Consider the following 17132-nt stretch of genomic DNA (forward strand, 5'->3'; position numbering starts at 1 on the left):
CCCTGACCCTAACTCAAACTCTGATCCTTAATCTTAATGCTGAGCCCTCTCTGTGTCTCATCAGCGTTCAGGAGGAGGTTTCGGAATGCCACCAACGCCAACTACCCCACACTCTCGTACAGGTAGCGTGACGAGGTGTGTGTGCTCAGCTGTGATCGTGGTGAGCTGTGTGGTGAGGTTGGGTAATTAGGTGGAGCTGGCTCTGCGTCTCACTGGAGTTGACGAGGGCGTCTCGCGTGGCAATCATGGCCACCTGCCCAGCTTTGTCGTGATAGTAGTGGTGCGGAGAGAGCTTCGGCTCCAGAGTCTCCTTGTTGATGCCGCCCGTCGCAGTCTGGTTTTGCCACGCATCGTTTATCCCGCCGTGACTGCACTTGACTGCGTAGGGGGCGGGAAGACAGAAACATGGTGATGTACACAAAGACACAGCGAGGCTCGTAAAGCCAGATGGCCAAGCGCTAGCGCGTTCGCCCCTTGTTGCAGGGGGTCGCGGTTCAAATCCAGCAGGCAGCCCAGGTTATTACTGTGGGTTAATCGACCATAAAACGCAATCTGTCAGCTTCATACAAAACATGACTGCTACTAAGGAAAACATTCGGCACTTTCATTACCCAAGTCTGGGGTCTGGGGTGTGCGGATATATGCGAGCAAGCGGTGAGTGTGCGGTAAGGTGTGCAGAAGGCAGGTGCATGACACGTGTGAGCTCACTTGTAGGTTTATTTTTGCATCCTCTGAAAGGCCTATATCCACTGGTGAGCGGTGAAGCCGCGATGATGTTGTTCAGACATTCGTACACGTTGGGGTCACTGTGTAACACAAAGAGGTTACAAATGCGTGATGCATAGACGTACGGTACAACAGCAGCCTATGACAACCTGCAGTGCATGGTGGTCGACCCATCCAAGCAATCTCTCCCAAAATGTATACTGTACGTAGGTGTTCGCAGCCAGTGATTCATAATATATATTTTTTAGTTAGGCCACTTAACGATCTGACCAAATCTGTGTCGCCAAGGCCACCCACCACCCGACATAGCCCAAAACAAATTGTCACGCGTTTAACGCGTCAATTTATTGTTTCAGCTCAACTCACTCGGTGAAAACCTACGTACAATCCTCATAACCTGTTGCATCTTATTGCTAAATTTGGTTGTAAGGATTGTTCCTAAACTGTGCCGTGCTCATAGCACAAGTCCTCGGACACGAACGTTGTAATGCGACTGAGTATCCATTGCCCATAGGCATACGCCACATATTTGTAGATTTCCTTCGCTTCACGCAGTAGATGCATTCCAAAAAAGTGGCGTGCAAAGTGAAACCACCCAAGACAGCTGTCTGCCGAGTAACACATACAGTAACACACACAATGTTGTCCGTAGGTCAAGTACAGACGCATCTGAGTGAATCCAAACCGCATATTGCGAATTTTAGGTATAAATAGGTTAGCCAAACCCACGTAAAGCAAGGGAAATCTGTAATTAAAGTGCCCTCTAATGTGAAGTTGCTCTAATAACGCGTCCTGTCCTACCGGGTCCTACTGGTGAAATGTGCTTGACAAATGTTAACGGTTATCATTACACAACATATTCACACACCCGTGTACAAAAGACAAAAATCCCCCAGTTTAGCCTCACGATTGTTGGGGCAAGTGCTGTTAGCGAGCACCTATGAAGGCCGGAATGGCACACAAGGGGGTGGGTGGCCAGCACCACGCCCGGCCGCCTTTGTCTCCCCGGGTGGCAATGTTTTTACACATCGCACGAGGTACTCAATTGAGGCTGAGTCGACAATGTGCACATACACATGGAGCATATGGAGAAAGGGGAAGACGGGGGGGGCCTGGGAAGATGGCGCGGGAGTTGAGGGGGGGCAGGAGTTGGGAGGGCGGGGGCTTGCCTCGTGTTCGTGCAGTCTGTGCAAGTGGCCAAGGTTGAGGATGCATTTGCTGGAAATGGCAGGTCCATGTTCACTGTAGGAGGGAAGGGTGGAGAACAGGCAGCAATGACATTCAGTGTCCAGTCACGTAACTATCAAGTGTACAGGCGGTGCAATTGCACCGGTGGCCACGGACCTTCGTGACCCAAGTACATTTCAAGTGATTGCTCGAGAGCAGTGCATCTCAAACTGTGTTGGTGGGTGGACCACGCAACCAATACAAACATTCCCGCGGACCACACAACCCACACCCCTCGTGACAAAACGAAAAAAATATAACGCAGCTAAAAGGGCATTTTATGGGGGGTATTTAGATCTTAGGGTTAGGGTAGTTTACCTACGGTTTATTAATTAAATATGAAACAAATATGAATTAATGTCCAAAACACATGATATAAACATTGCCATTATTTCCAGATCAACCTTCATTTGCATGAGCCAGCGGAACACCTCGAGGGTCGTGGCAGACCACGAGTGGTCCGGGTCCGCACTTTGAGAACCCAACTTCTAGGACGCCGACCCCTGGTGGTCCGTGAGACTACTACAGGGGTATGCGGAAAAGAAAACAAATAATATCCTCACAAAGGAAATTATTAATTCAAACAGCAAGTAGCATACTCTTTGGTTCTTTCGGTAAAGTCACGAAGTTGGAAATAAAATAAAACAAATCACCACGTTTGGATCGCAACACAAACGACCGCTTGTGTTGCGATCAAAACGTGGTGATGTTTTATTTTATACCTACGTGACTTTACCGAAAGAACCAAAGAGTATGATTCCTGTAGTCACGAAAGCTTCAAATCAAGATCAAATAGCATGTGGTGGTCTGCGAAAGTTTGGAGGTTGAAAAGGGGTCCGCACACTCGAAAGGGTTGGTAACCGCTGCTCTTCAGTTTCAGTTTCATTTATTAGGTATAACCCTGTGAGCCATTCGGCTCTTGAATCGGGTGCAACCGCAACAAAAAACAAAAACATGAACAAGAAAACATCTTAAAGTGAATATGTGACTATGTGCAAACAGTAAATCCAAGAAAAGACAGTAAAATATTGCAGAAAAAGCACCGTACACCAACGCTGTGTGCAAAAATCCCAGTGGGATGCAAGTCAAACAACAACAACCACAAGACAACTTAGATTAAGGCCATCAGCCTAACTCCGTACTACAACAAACAAACATGGCCAAGCCAAAAAACTTTTTGAAATCACCAAAATAAAGCCCTAAAATCTCAAAAGTCGAGATTGATGCTATGGGGTGGGCCCCCTTACCCCGTGCTGTGAAAGTGATTGTGCTGCACTCCGCATTCACAGAGCCGCTAGGAGGCGCTGGCTCGTCTGCGTTTTGTGTTTTTTTCTGGGCGATGATGATGATGGACGATCCTCAGCACGACTGTGGTCATGGCGTCCCCAGACCATAGAACGTATCGCTTCAACCTGCCCACTAACATCTGCTGCGGGCAGCACTTCATTTATCCAATTAGCATCTCAGGAAGCCGTTGAGTGGATCTTCAAACGAGGCATCCCATTGCATGTTTCCTCCTTTTATGCGGGTAGATGCAATCCAAAAATGGGGCGAACAAAGCGAAATCCCGTACCATGGACCGCAAAGACCCAACCCACAATGCACCGCACGCGGAGATGAGCTTCCTGCCGAGTAGCGCGTACAAGACAGTGCACTACACGCAATGTCCCGTGTCCGACCGCATAGCAGGGACAATTTAAACCGCATATAGTCAATTAATGGGTAGAAATAAGTTAGCAGCATATATACGTAAAATCGCACAAAGCGCAGGAAACCTGTATCAGCTTTCCCCGCCTTACGAAAAATGAAGGGTTAGCCACACTGGGCACCTGACGTGCCCTGATGCGCTTGAGCTTTTGATGAGTTAAAGAACTTTATAAGATACCTCCCCCCCCTTCCTAAAAACCCCCCTCGCGGGTCTTTGTACCCCACCAATATATTTGTAGAGGTCGTGCGGGGGCACGCTGAGGTTAGATGTAGGGGTCATGGGACCCATGTGTGACACCTACACATAGGGGATTGGGTGAAAAACACCCAACATATACCATATTTGTGGGAATTAAAGAAAAAAGTGGAAATATTTTTTTAGAGGTGTGGGACCCAGGTGAGAAGGTGCTACAGGGCTAACATATAGGGTGCGTACGCGGTATGGGGGTCAACAAAGCAGTGAGCGAGTGGAACGAGGTTGGACACACTGGTGGGTGACGTGTACAGGTGGGCACCACCCCTGCACCCCACGTACCCAGGGCCTCCAGGGGGTCCAGGTTGCCCTGCTCGATCCAGTTGGTGTTGGAGTAGAACTTGTTGAGAATGTGCAGCATTTGACCCAGGCTCTTCCTCGCCAGGGCTGGACTGCTCACGTTCGCATAGTTCATGGCAATTTGGCGGTACTTGCCCAACTCCCCTCTTGCTGCACACACGCAGACACAAGCACACACAATGGTCCTCGGTGCAAAGCCATGAGAGCAAGCGAAGGCTGCAGGGCCATTTAGGTGGAAACATAATAAGAATAGGTTGTACCCTTTCTGGCAATTAAACAAACGTTAAGATGTTCAAACACAAATATATACTGTAAATTTTGCAAGGAATCAAGTCTGCATTAACCACACGTACTTATGGTGATCATGATAATATATGCATTGTCTTTGAAACTGATTTGCCTACACTTGAGTCAGCCTTTTAATGGCCTAGTCTCACCAGTGTCAGACCAGAGATCAATGCCAAAATGCGAACAGTTCAAAGCCTATGCACATATCAGAGCATTTATAGCTCGGGTTGAGCAGTTATATCCTTCAGACAATTTTGCTCGTCTCAAAGTATGAAAAATAAGAATAGGCTATACCATTTCTGGAAATAAAACCAGTGTTAAGATGTTTTGTTGGAGTAGGTATCAATATATAATACGTGACGTTTCGGGCAGTGTACCTTATTAGCGTGATTTCGATAAATGAAATGATATATAACATACAAATCCGTGATTTTACTCACAACTTATCCAAAGGAAAATATCCCCCCTATAGCCTTAACATACTGTTTCAGTTTCAGTTTTCAGATTCATTTATTTGGTATAGCCCTGTGAGCCATTCGACTCTTGAATCGGGTGCAACCGCAACAAACAAAAACATGAACAAGAAACATCTTAAAAATACTAAGCGCAAACAGAAAAATCCAGGAAAAAACAGCAAAGTCTTCCAGAAAAAACACCATATATCAATGCTGTGTGTAAAAATCCCAGTGGGATGCAAGTCAAACAATAACAACCATAAGACAATTTAGATTAAAGTTATCAGTCTAACTGTGTACTACAAGAAACAAATATGGCTAAACCGAAACGTTTTCGAAATCACCAAAATAAAGCTATAAAAGCAATGTAACAGTGATCATAGGAACTGTGATTGAAATTAAACAATAAACGATATACATAACATGTACTACCAAACTTTGCAGCCATAGCTGGCTGCATGAGTCACTCTAAATCAGCAGGAGTATCAGTAGGAGTATCACAAATTTTCAGTGCGCCTTTAAGATCAGCACACTATAATCAAAACACGAGATCATACTTTGCAGCGGTCATCCGGAGCGAAATAATTGATTTCAGGCCACTGAATAGCAGTGTTTGTTAGGGGTGTACAACTCCTCTAGAACAGTTTTGAGTGAAGATCTCAAAGGTAGTGATCCAAGTTGCAGTTTATTGGCGATAGCATTCCAGACCCTGGGGGCATCAATAGCAAAGGCCCTTCCTCCGAGGTTGGGTGGCCAGCAACACACCCGGTCGTCCTTGTCTCCCCAGTGGCGATGTTTACACACCACACCAGGTACTCATTTGAGGCCGAGACGACCTAGGGGATGACCATGACTGAGGCAGCATGGCCTATTAGGTGGAGGCTGTTGTCAATTCATCACGTCGAAAATGTAAATGATTTACAACATACAAGTGCGTGGGTGTCCTCATACTCACTCACTCATCCTTGTACTCACCCACCCGTATACTCACCCCACATGTGCACTCGCCTGTGCACAGACGCACACTCGCGGCGGGGGCATAGAAGGGCGGAGAGGTGAGAATGGGAACCCCCGCGGTAAGGGGATGATGATGAGGGGGGATGAAGGGGGATGTGGATCACCGTGGCTGGGGTGCGAGAGGGGACCCAAGTCCCCTGCGGTACCTACTGTCTTTAAATAGCTCGCAGTTGGCGTAGTAGGAGGCGATGTCGGGATAGGACTGTTCCATGAAGTTGTTCCCGTCCACCACCTCCTTCAGAGCCTTGACGAACCTCACCGCCGACACGTTACCTAGTAAGAGGGGGATCAGAGACGGGATACTCACCAACAAGCCTCACCATCACTCAGCTCACCAACGAATCCCCTCACCACCCCGTATCTCACCAAGCCTCACCTTCCCGCCAATCCGCTCACCATCTCTCACCTCACCATCCCGTATCTCACCAAGCCTCACCTTCCCGCCAACCCCCTCACCATCTCTCATCTCACCACCCCGTATTTCACCAAGCCTCACCTTCCCGCTAATCCCCTCACCATATCTCCCCTCACCACCCCGTATCTCACCAAGCCTCACCTTCCCGCCAACCCCCTCACCATCTCTCACCTCACCACCTCGTGTTTCACAAAGCCTCACCTTCCCGCCAACCCTCTCACCATCTCTCACCTCACCACCCCGTGTCTAACAAAACCTTACCTTCCCGCCAATCCGCTCACCATCTCTCACCTCACCAATGAATCACCTCACCACCCCGTGTCTCACAAAGCCTCACCTTCCCGCCAACCCCCTCACCATCTCTCACCTCACCACCCCGTGTCTCACAAAGCCTCACCTTCCCGCCAACCCCCTCACTATCTCTCACCTCACCACCCCGTATCTCACAAAGCCTCACTTTCCCGCCAATCATCTCACCATCTCTCACCTCACCACCCCGTATCTCACAAAGCCTCACCTTCCCGCCAATCCGCTCACCATCTCTCACCTCACCATCCCGTATCTCACCAAGCCTCACCTTCCCGCCAACCCCCTCACCATCTCTCCCCTCACCACCCCGTATCTCACCAAGCCTCACCTTCCCGCCAACCCCCTCACCATCTCTCACCTCACCACCTCGTGTTTCACAAAGCCTCACCTTCCCGCCAACCCTCTCACCATCTCTCACCTCACCACCCCGTATCTCACAAAGCCTCACTTTCCCGCCAATCATCTCACCATCTCTTACCTCACCACCCCGTATCTCACAAAGCCTCACCTTCCCGCCAATCCCCTCACCATCTCTCCCTTCACCACCCCGTGTCTCACAAAGCCTCATCTTCCCGCCAATCCCCTCACCATCTCTCACCTCACCACCCCGTATCTCACAAAGCCTCACCTTCCCGCCAATCATCTCACCATCTCTCACCTCACCACCCCGTGTCTCACAAAGCCTCACCTTCCCGCCAATCCCCTCACCATCTCTCACCTCACCACCCCGTGTCTCACAAAGCCTCACCTTCCCGCCAATCCCCTCACCATCTCTCACCTCACCACTCCGTGTCTCACAAAGCCTCACCTTCCCACCAATCCCCTCACCATCTCTCACCTCACCACCCTGTGTCTCACAAAGCCTCACCTTCCCACCAATCCCCTCACCCGATCGCCCCACCAACCCGCGCCTCGCCAATTAATAATTTAATTCCCTCACCTCACCACCATCTCTCGCCTCACCAATTAATCCCCTCACAAAGGCGCGGCCTAGCGGTGTCACGGTCGCAGCTCGTTGAGAGAGGTTCACGGTTCGCCCCCAGTGGCCGCCCCAGTTAATGCATCACTGTGAACTTAACCACGGGCGTGTTGAACGCAGGAGTAGGCCGTTGTGTTCCGGCGTCATCGTACACATAACGACCAAAAATAATACACCGCACATGACTCAATTGTGGTGATACACAGCAGCAGCAGTCACCGCACCCTACTAGCAGCGCTTGCAAGCCAAAGGGACAACTTGCCACTGGGGGGTGCCCTGCCACACGTGTAGAGATGTGAGGTGATAAAGCGCACTGAGACGCCGTAGGGCGCGATGAAAAAAATAAACCAAATCATTGTTAAAGTTTCACCTTCCCGCCGATCAATCCCTTCACCACTAAGCCTCGCCATCACTCACTTTGCCAATCAATCCCCTCACCACAACCATCTCACCACCTCTCCTCTCTCCCCTCTCGTCCTTCACCTCCAAAGCGTCTCTCCCATCTCCTCCCGATATCTCCCTGCGCCTCGTCCCTTATCCCCCTCCTCGTGTCTCCTCTCACCCTCCCGGTTTCTCCCTGCCCACCACCACCATACCGACCCACTTCCATCATCTCCCCGTTACCTCACCTTGGTAGTACGCCTGGATGAGCGTGGTCGGCGTGAGCGGCGAGAGACCCTCCAAGGCACCCGGCGCCAGCCCCGCTTTGCCCTCGAGGAACTTCGCCACGGCTCTCAGTACCCCGGTCTCCGTCACGGACTCGTCCGTGTGGTTGGCCAGATACGTGCCCAGGGAGGCCTGGTTCGGGTAGAACCCCGCGGCGGGATCATGGAGCAGGGTCAGGGTGAAGATCAGGGTCAAGGCGAAGTGCACGGCGAAGGTCATGGTTAGGGCGGGTGGGGGGGTAAGGGAAGGGTCAAGGGGGTTAGCGAGCGATCGACGCACAGGCAGGTGTGGGTGATTGGGAGCGTGAGTGACAACGCTGACGGGTAAGATGATTTAGGCGGTGAGACTGACGGGTGAAGGATTTAAAGAGAGGGTTGTCATAAATGTGCGGTTGACAGACCGGCGGGGTGAACGTATTAGTGAGTGACGTGCCAATGTGACACACACACCCACAGCCTGGATCTGGTTCTGAGCAGGGTCAGTTTAAATCTGGCGTCTTTACTCTCTGGACCTTGGCCCCGTGTCTCTTATCCGTCGGACATAGGGCCAATAAATCACATAACTAGACACACCATCACTAGGAGCGACACAATCAATACAAAACAAAACAAAGATAAAGACTGTTGGGGCAAGTGCTGTTCGCGAGCACGTATGAAGGCCAGGACGGCACACGAGGGGGTGGTTGGCCAGCACCACGCCAGGTTATTATAAACAGGACCCTGCGGGGTGGGCTGGTAGGAACGAATAACCAAATAATATAAACATAATGTATTATTACACTTGTTAAGCCAGGAAAGCCCCACTGAGTCAAAAGGTTTTTGTAGGGTCCTGCCAAGTGTTTGCAGTAGGGGTCGATGTTGATACACGGACGGACGGACGGACGGACGGACGGACGATATAATCTATTGGTGGTCTGGTCCACTTCGTTCCTACCAGTATAACTGTGCAGCCTCCAACTTCTCAGTTTAGCAGAAATTACCAGATCATCAGTTCACTCCGGACACATCCCTTGACCCGGGCATCTGGTCCAACACCATGTGAGACTAGGCTCCAAGGAAAGCTGTCTCGGGTTTGGACCAATCAACTTCAAGGACAGTGTATACATTATCAGAGTTATGTTTTTTGTTTGCATTACGACTGCAGGTATTGTGGTCTATGCAAACATGACTCCTTGTAAAAAAGGTGTCAGTTTTGTTGCCAGATAAAAGGGTAAAAAAACAATTATCAACTACTCCACAAATTAGCATTTTTCCGCAAAAAAACCCACAAAAAATGTTGACTTTATTACATTTCTTATATTTAAAGTCGTACCCATCAGAAACTGCTCAATGTAAAGATTCCGTTCTTTTTGTTTATTAGAAAGAACACAAATGAATGAACGTAATACTCTATGAGGGGAAGCTCCTATCTTTTACCGTTTTCGAATTATTCACATTTGAACACATAAAATGCATATTTTTTCGTTCAAAAGCACCTGAATCCGAAATATCGCAAAAACAATAAAACGTAGAACAATGGTTATCGCTTTAATTATATTTGCTGTTTAACGCTCTATCAAACGAAAAAAAACGCAATCTTATATTTTGAACATTTTTTGAATGACACGCACAAACATGCTATGGGGCATTTAAAATTATAGAATTTTGGGGCCTTAAAATGAAAAATCTCTGATTTTCAGATTTTTACCGTGGTTTGTCCTAAAAGCTACCTATGTACCAAATTTCTACTTTCTACCTTGTCGAGAAGTACCCTAGAGGTTTTTGAGACACAGAAATTAAGGTATTTATTTATTTCGATAGTTAAGGCAGGGTTCTCATCAAAAAGCCACGTATCAACAACGCTCCCTACTAGCAGACTAATTGACTATGCAGGCCGGAGCTGCGGACATGTGCCGCGTAGGGGCTACTACCACTGAGGGTTCCCTTGGCGAGACTGCAGCAGGGTATGGTTAAGATGAGATGTGGTTATTTTTTTTAGTTAACGTTTCACTGAGTGTCATGACTGTTGCAGGCCTACCACGTTTGCGCAGATAGGGGGTAATGGTTGCTTCTCTATAATCCCCAATGAGTAATATACGGTGTATTTTATTTCAAAATGTGGCAAATTTGGACCATGATGCTGGCACACAATAGCAGATGGTGCGTAGTAGGATTTTAATGGCTACTACCACCACCACATTAATGAGGGCGGCCACTGGATTCGAACCAAGAACCCTTGCAACAAGCGGCGTACGCGATACCTCTAGACCATGACACCTGGCTATGAGCTGCTGGGGCGTTTAAGCAAGCGCAATGTGGATGTAGATCCTTATTTCTTATTCCCTGAATGATAAAAGTCTATTTTGTTGTCGTTCCCCCGCACCTCTGATTAGCACGGTTGGCTATGTAGGGTGCGAAAGAAGTTCAACATACGTACAAGGGAGACTTGAATCTCTTGTTAATGCTCAGATGGGTGATCTGCACCAGTACTTGCCAGGTCTAGGTGTCTCTATGTAAATCTATGGGGTCTCTTTGTAAGTCATTTATGATCGGGCTGAGACCCTTAACTCGATACACCCTCACCCACCACCGGTCGACTCGCTACACCCAGGAGTAGATTGGCGACACCAGTTAGTCGAGCAGATAGGTTGCGCGTGGTGGGGGTAAAGTGTGGGTACTCCCAACCTCTTCCAAGACGTACTGACCAGCAGAGTAGGCCCAATAACTCTACCTCGAGATAAGCTCTCCACAGCTCCCTGTAGTGGAGGCCCTTTTCCACCAGCAGTGGCATGACTAAGCAATTGCAGGGCTGCACCTTTATATGTTGAACGATTTACCATGGTCAATATATGTTTTACTGCTCACAAGCACCATTTGTATGCAGTATATAGTACTGCCCATTGCACAACTGTTCAGAATGTACGTGAGTAGAGAAAAAGGCAAGTTCGTCATATTTTATGGCGTTTAAACGGACATCAAAGTGGGGCTTTGTTTGTTTAATATTGTTAAAAAACGTTGTTTCGTGGTCTGAAAAAAACCTATATTTAGGCTTGAGAGTATGCAGTAGAGGAAGGAGTTGAACCTGGACTTTAACAGGGGCAGGCAGGGAGTCGGACAGCACGGATGGCCGCGTGACACCCACAAGCGTGGCGTGTATTTGACGGGAGAAGTGTGAATTTAGAAAGTAATTTTGGGCTGGACAACTTTTGTTGCTGGAAATATATTTCAGTTAATATCCGATGTTTGTGCACTGTTTTCCGTTTATACTCTTAATTTATATCTGCACCAATTTATGTCTGGTTTGATTTCTATCCCATTGTTATCTCTTTCATCTTTGTTGCATTGCTGTGCTTGTTTTTATCTTTTAAAAAGTCAGTTTGGTGACCCGGGTGGTTTTGGCCAACGAGACTCATCCTTGTCCCTCGAAGTGCTCACCCGGTTACACAAAATACATTTGAGCCACCAATACGCGTTTCACATAAATGCGTCAGAAGTGCCTACTGATTGCCGAAGGCGGACCGCGCAATGATTAACCAGCCGACTCCACCTAGCCCAAGGTTTATGACCTCTTATTTTTAACAACAATAACAACTCACAAAATTAATCATCTACAAACGCCAGATGATTCCAAAGTTGCACCACCAGACTCCTGAATGAGACCACATCAGCCCAGCGCTCCAATCCATCCACTGGCTCCCAATCCCATCCCAAATCAGTTCCAAGATCGCGATCTTCATCTTCAAGATCCTCCGTGGACTCTCCCCTGTATGCTTCTCACCTCACGCCCCCCCCCCCCCTAGGGGGACTCGCGTACCCTGGCGACGTGGTAGGCCTCGGCAAGGTAAGGTAATTTACCCTTTTTACCGGGTAAAAGGGTAAAGGTGTCGGCATGCCAAGGGGTAAGGTAAAGGGTAGGGTAAAGATAGCTCGTAAGAATTACCCGGTAGGGTAAAGGTAGCGTGAAGTATTACCCGGTAAATACGGTGCCTTGTTTATCGCTAAAAGCTCAGTGGCGCAGTCCGTGGCCTCCATTTAATAAGTAATGTTAAAAAAAACTTTTTTTTAAACACGCTTTTATTAAATGTACTCGTAATGGCAGAACTCCACGACTCCAGAAAGTGGCCCCGAAGCTTGCCATAACGTAAGGGGCCGTGGTGATTTACAGCCAACGTGAGTTGACTGTGGACAATTAGACCCAAGCCGAAACATAACATATAAAAAATAATGTAAAAAATATATATATTTATTAATTTGTGATAATAGAATATCGTGTTGTCATCAGTATGACATAAATATACCAAGTTTGCAGTCGATACCACATTGGGAAGTGGGTTAAAATTGAGTTTCAATATTTGAGGATATAACAACAACAACAACAATAACGACAACAACAACAGACAGAGTGAGTTAAAAGAAAGTGTGTAACATTGGAATCATCGAGAGTATTCTATATGAATAAAGAGCTTTACCTAGCATTTACCGTTATAAACCTTTTTCATGTGTAGTACCCTAGTAATACCCTGTAATCAGGTAATTTGTATGGGGTAAGGGTAAAAGGTAGGGTAAAGTTAGGCTCGTTGCTTTTTACCTTTTACCTTACCTGCTAAAGGGTAAAAGGTAGGGTAGAGTGATTGTATTGTGGTAAGGTAAAGGTAGTCTTGTTTTTTTTACATTTTAACTTTTACCTTACCTTGCCGAGGCCTACGCCGTGGTTTGAGTGGGGGAGACGTTGGGGGTGACGGGCGGAATTCCGATGGTCGTGGGGATACAGACAGAGAGAGATGCGGTGGCGAGGGGGGCGCATGGGGATACAGGGAGACACCGGGAGGGAGAGAGGGGGTGGAGGAGCGAGCCACAGAGACACTGACAGGGCGACACAGGGAAAGACAGAAGAACAGGAAGACACGGTGGCATGATGAAACATGGCAACCGCTCCAAAAACAACGAGCACATCTAAAATACTACAGCGAGTTGGCACAATGGGGAGCACAGGTGGTGCATCTGCCAGTCATCTAACTTAACCCATAACACCTTGGTCTGTCCCATGACATCCTTCCAGCAGAGAGCATTCGGCACTTAAAGTGGCCTCAAAGTGCACCTAGCCTGGCACAAGCCCTGTGGTGATGTCCCCGCCACTTAGTGGCGAACGACGCTTTTTGTTGTACCCGGCGGGGAAAAATATATTTCAAAACTTCTCAAAACTTAAAAACATAATATATACATACACAAGAAAATTTGAAAAAAGTGGCGGTTTTTCAAATATTCTTGCTGTGGATTTCACACCTGATGATGATTGCTTGTGTTGCAGTCGAAACGTGAGAATTTTTTATTGTTTAATATTTATATTATTTTATTATTTCCATTCTACGTGACTTTACCGAAAGAACCAAGAATATCAAACGAAGTTGTTTATAAAATCGTTGTTTTTATAGAAAAAAAAACTTTTTTAATAAAAAAAACAGTGGGCTCACATGACATTGACTTCTCCAAGACAGAGGTTCTCTGCAAGCCATTTGGCTACCATGAGAGATTCGTTCATGAGGCGATCCACATATACAAACACAGAGACAATTTCAACCGAGAAGATGGATTCTGGCTCAGCAATCATTGGAAGGACGTAATAAACCATTTCGGATCTTAACTGATTGTGTTCACGTTTATGGTGACTTTCAGACCGCAGTCCACTCTCTGGCATGACTATATATCTTGTATTCTCCGCATGGAATGGATTCTTTGCTCCGCTGCAAGTCTCCTACCACCACTCTTCCATTGACATATTGCGTTGCTTCCTCTTAGTATATTTCACTCGACGGTCAATGGTATAGTGTATAGCAGATTGTATAATAATAAATAGTATAAAATTGTAATGTTTAATACAATGTATAAGGCAATATATAGTATCGTAATTGTATAGTGAATATACAGCAGTGTCTTCTTGGTTCTTTCGGTAAAGTCACGTAGAAGGGAAGTAATAAAATAATAAAAATAAAACATAATAAAATAAAATAATTCTCACGACGTTTCGGCTACAACGCAAGCAGCCGTCTTCAGGTGAAGAATGAGACACTACCAAGCTAGGAGCTTATATATATAAGCTGGGTTGGAGGTGGAAGAGCGCCTTAACAAAAAGAATGTGCATATGAAGAGGAATTTAGCATATTCATGGGAAATGCGTAGGAGATGGGCAGGGGGGTTTCAAAGTCATATTATGCCCATGCATTATGCAGGATCAGCAGCACCAAGGGGGGGTTGCAGGGAGTAGCATTAACAAAGGAAAGGAATGTTAATGATATGTTTCTACGTGGTTGTTTAGTAACTGCAGCTACATATCATTAACATTCCTTTCCTTTGTTAATGCTACTCCCTGCAACCCCCCCTTGGTGCTGCTGATCCTGCATAATGCATGGGCATAATATGACTTTGAAACCCCCCCGCCCACCTCCTACGCATTTCCCATGAATGTGCTAAATTCCTCTTCATATGCACATTCTTTTTATTAAGGCGCTCTTCCACCTCCAACCCAGCGTATATATATAAGCTCCTAGCTTGGTAGTGTCTCATTCTTCACCTGAAGACGGCTGCTTGCGTTGTAGCCGAAACGTCGTGAGAATTATTTTATTATGTTTTATTTTTATTATTTTATTACTTCCCTTCTACGTGACTTTACCGAAAGAACCAAGAAGATGAATCCCTGCAGTCACGAAAGCTTTAAATCGAAATTTATACAGCAGTGTGATATACAGTAGGGATGGATAGAATAATACATAGTGTAATATTACATTATTATTCTAAGGTATAGGGTGGTGTATAGTAATACAGTATATAATTTAATGTTGGGTTTGTCTATGGCAGCATATAGTACGGGGGAGACCCGTGTGATGTAAGGGAAAAAAGTTTAGCTGGAAGCATATTATATTTTTTGCGACATAGAATTGTAATGTATTACTTACTGTTAGTAGCTCAGCTTATTGGAGAGTATATTTAGTATACTGATGATACTATGTAGTTTATACTTTAGTTTTTTTTTACGTGGTTGTTTAGTTACTGCAGCTACATACTATTAACATTCCTTCTCTTTATTAATGCTACCCCTATCCCCTCCCTTTAATGCTGCTAATCCTGCATAATGCACGGGCATAATATGACTTTGAAACCCCCCGCCCACCTCCTACGCATTTCACAAGTAGTACTAATCACATACCTGCATTTCCCATAAATATGCTAAATTCCTCTTGATATGCAAATTCTTTTGTCAAGGCGCCCTTCCCCCCTTCCAACCCAGCTTAAATATACGCTCCAAGCGTGGTGGTGTTTCATGTTTCATTCAGACGCTGTCTCCCCGACAGACCTGGACGGCTGCTTGCGTTGTGGCCAAAACGTCGTGAGAATTATTTTATTATGTTTTATTTTTATTATTTGATTACTTCCCTTCTACGTGACTTTACCGAAAGAACAAAGAAGATGAATCCCTGCAGTCACGAAAGCTTTAAATCGAAATTTTTAAAAGGAGTTTTGTTTTTGCATTTAAGCGAATATTTTTTTTCCCGCCCCCACCGATCGCGCGTGTGCGTTGCTATGGGAACCACGACGGTTCGTGCTTTGGCGCGCGCTCAACGTAGAGTAATATAATAATTAATAGTACTAAATTGTCAATTTAACTACTTTAAAATTAGAAATGTAAACTCCAGTTTGTGAGTTAAAAGTGTCGCAAGTTGCGTATACAGACAGACAAAAAATGCCTTTTATAGGTAAGAATTAAAAGTACTTGCAATAATAATTTACCTAAATTAATATTTACATAAAAGACCCATTGGCATTGAACCGTTTAGCCATGTTACTTAGGGGGGAAACGTGTAACGTGATTAGATTAACCCTAATCTTTATCAATCATATAACTATATCTTTTTAAAGCAATTTAATGATAAATGAAAATACAACTTTGATCATTACCTCATTAATTAAAATAAAACCCAACGCGCGGTGGGAAAAACAACTGCCGCTCGCGCGCCAAGATTCGATTTTTTGATTCGCTCACAGGAATCGAAGGTTGTCGATTTCTTTAGAATCGGCCTATTCCCGTTTATTCGATACCACAAACGCTGACCAGATATCGATTCTCGCCAGTCCTGTATAATAATAATAGTTCCATTTGTAACGCGCGCAAATTTGCAGACGTAGTGGCCGCAACTCAGAGGTGCGGAGCCAAGCTCAGAGTCGCTCAAAAGCACGTGGATTGTAGAGGTGAGTTTTTAAGTGTCTCTTGAAGGAGGCGATTGAGGTGATGCTGCGAATGTGCAGAGGGATATCGTTCCAGACTGTTGGGGCTGCCACCGAGAAGCGAAGTATAGACATGATGACCATCCTGGATCTTGGTATCGAGAGGAGGTCGTGAGTCGCGCTGCGCAGGCATCTGCCGTGAGCTGCAAGTTGTCAATAGTGAAGAAAGGTACGGCGGGCAGGCGGATATGAAGGCATTGTGGCAGAGGCAGGCGGTCTTGTATGTGACCCTACTGGCGATGGGGAGCCAGTTGAGAGCACGGAGACAAGCTAGTGAGTCGAGACGGGGATGAGTGTGGGCAATGACGACGCGTGCCAGGAGGTTGTTTTGTAGTCTTTGAAGTTTCTTTAGGTTGCCAGCGGAGGTCCGGACTAGGACGGAGTTGCAATAGTCAAGGCGAGACCCAACTATGCAACATGCCAATGTGTTGGCAATTTCAGTAGAGATGAGAGGACGTATGTGTCTAAGAGCCTTCAGGTGAAAGTTACATGAGCTGATGATATGGTTGGTTTGACGGTCGAAGGATAAAGTTGA

This window comes from Lampetra fluviatilis, chromosome 49, assembly GCF_964198595.1.
Source record: "Lampetra fluviatilis chromosome 49, kcLamFluv1.1, whole genome shotgun sequence".
NCBI lineage: Eukaryota > Metazoa > Chordata > Hyperoartia > Petromyzontiformes > Petromyzontidae > Lampetra > Lampetra fluviatilis.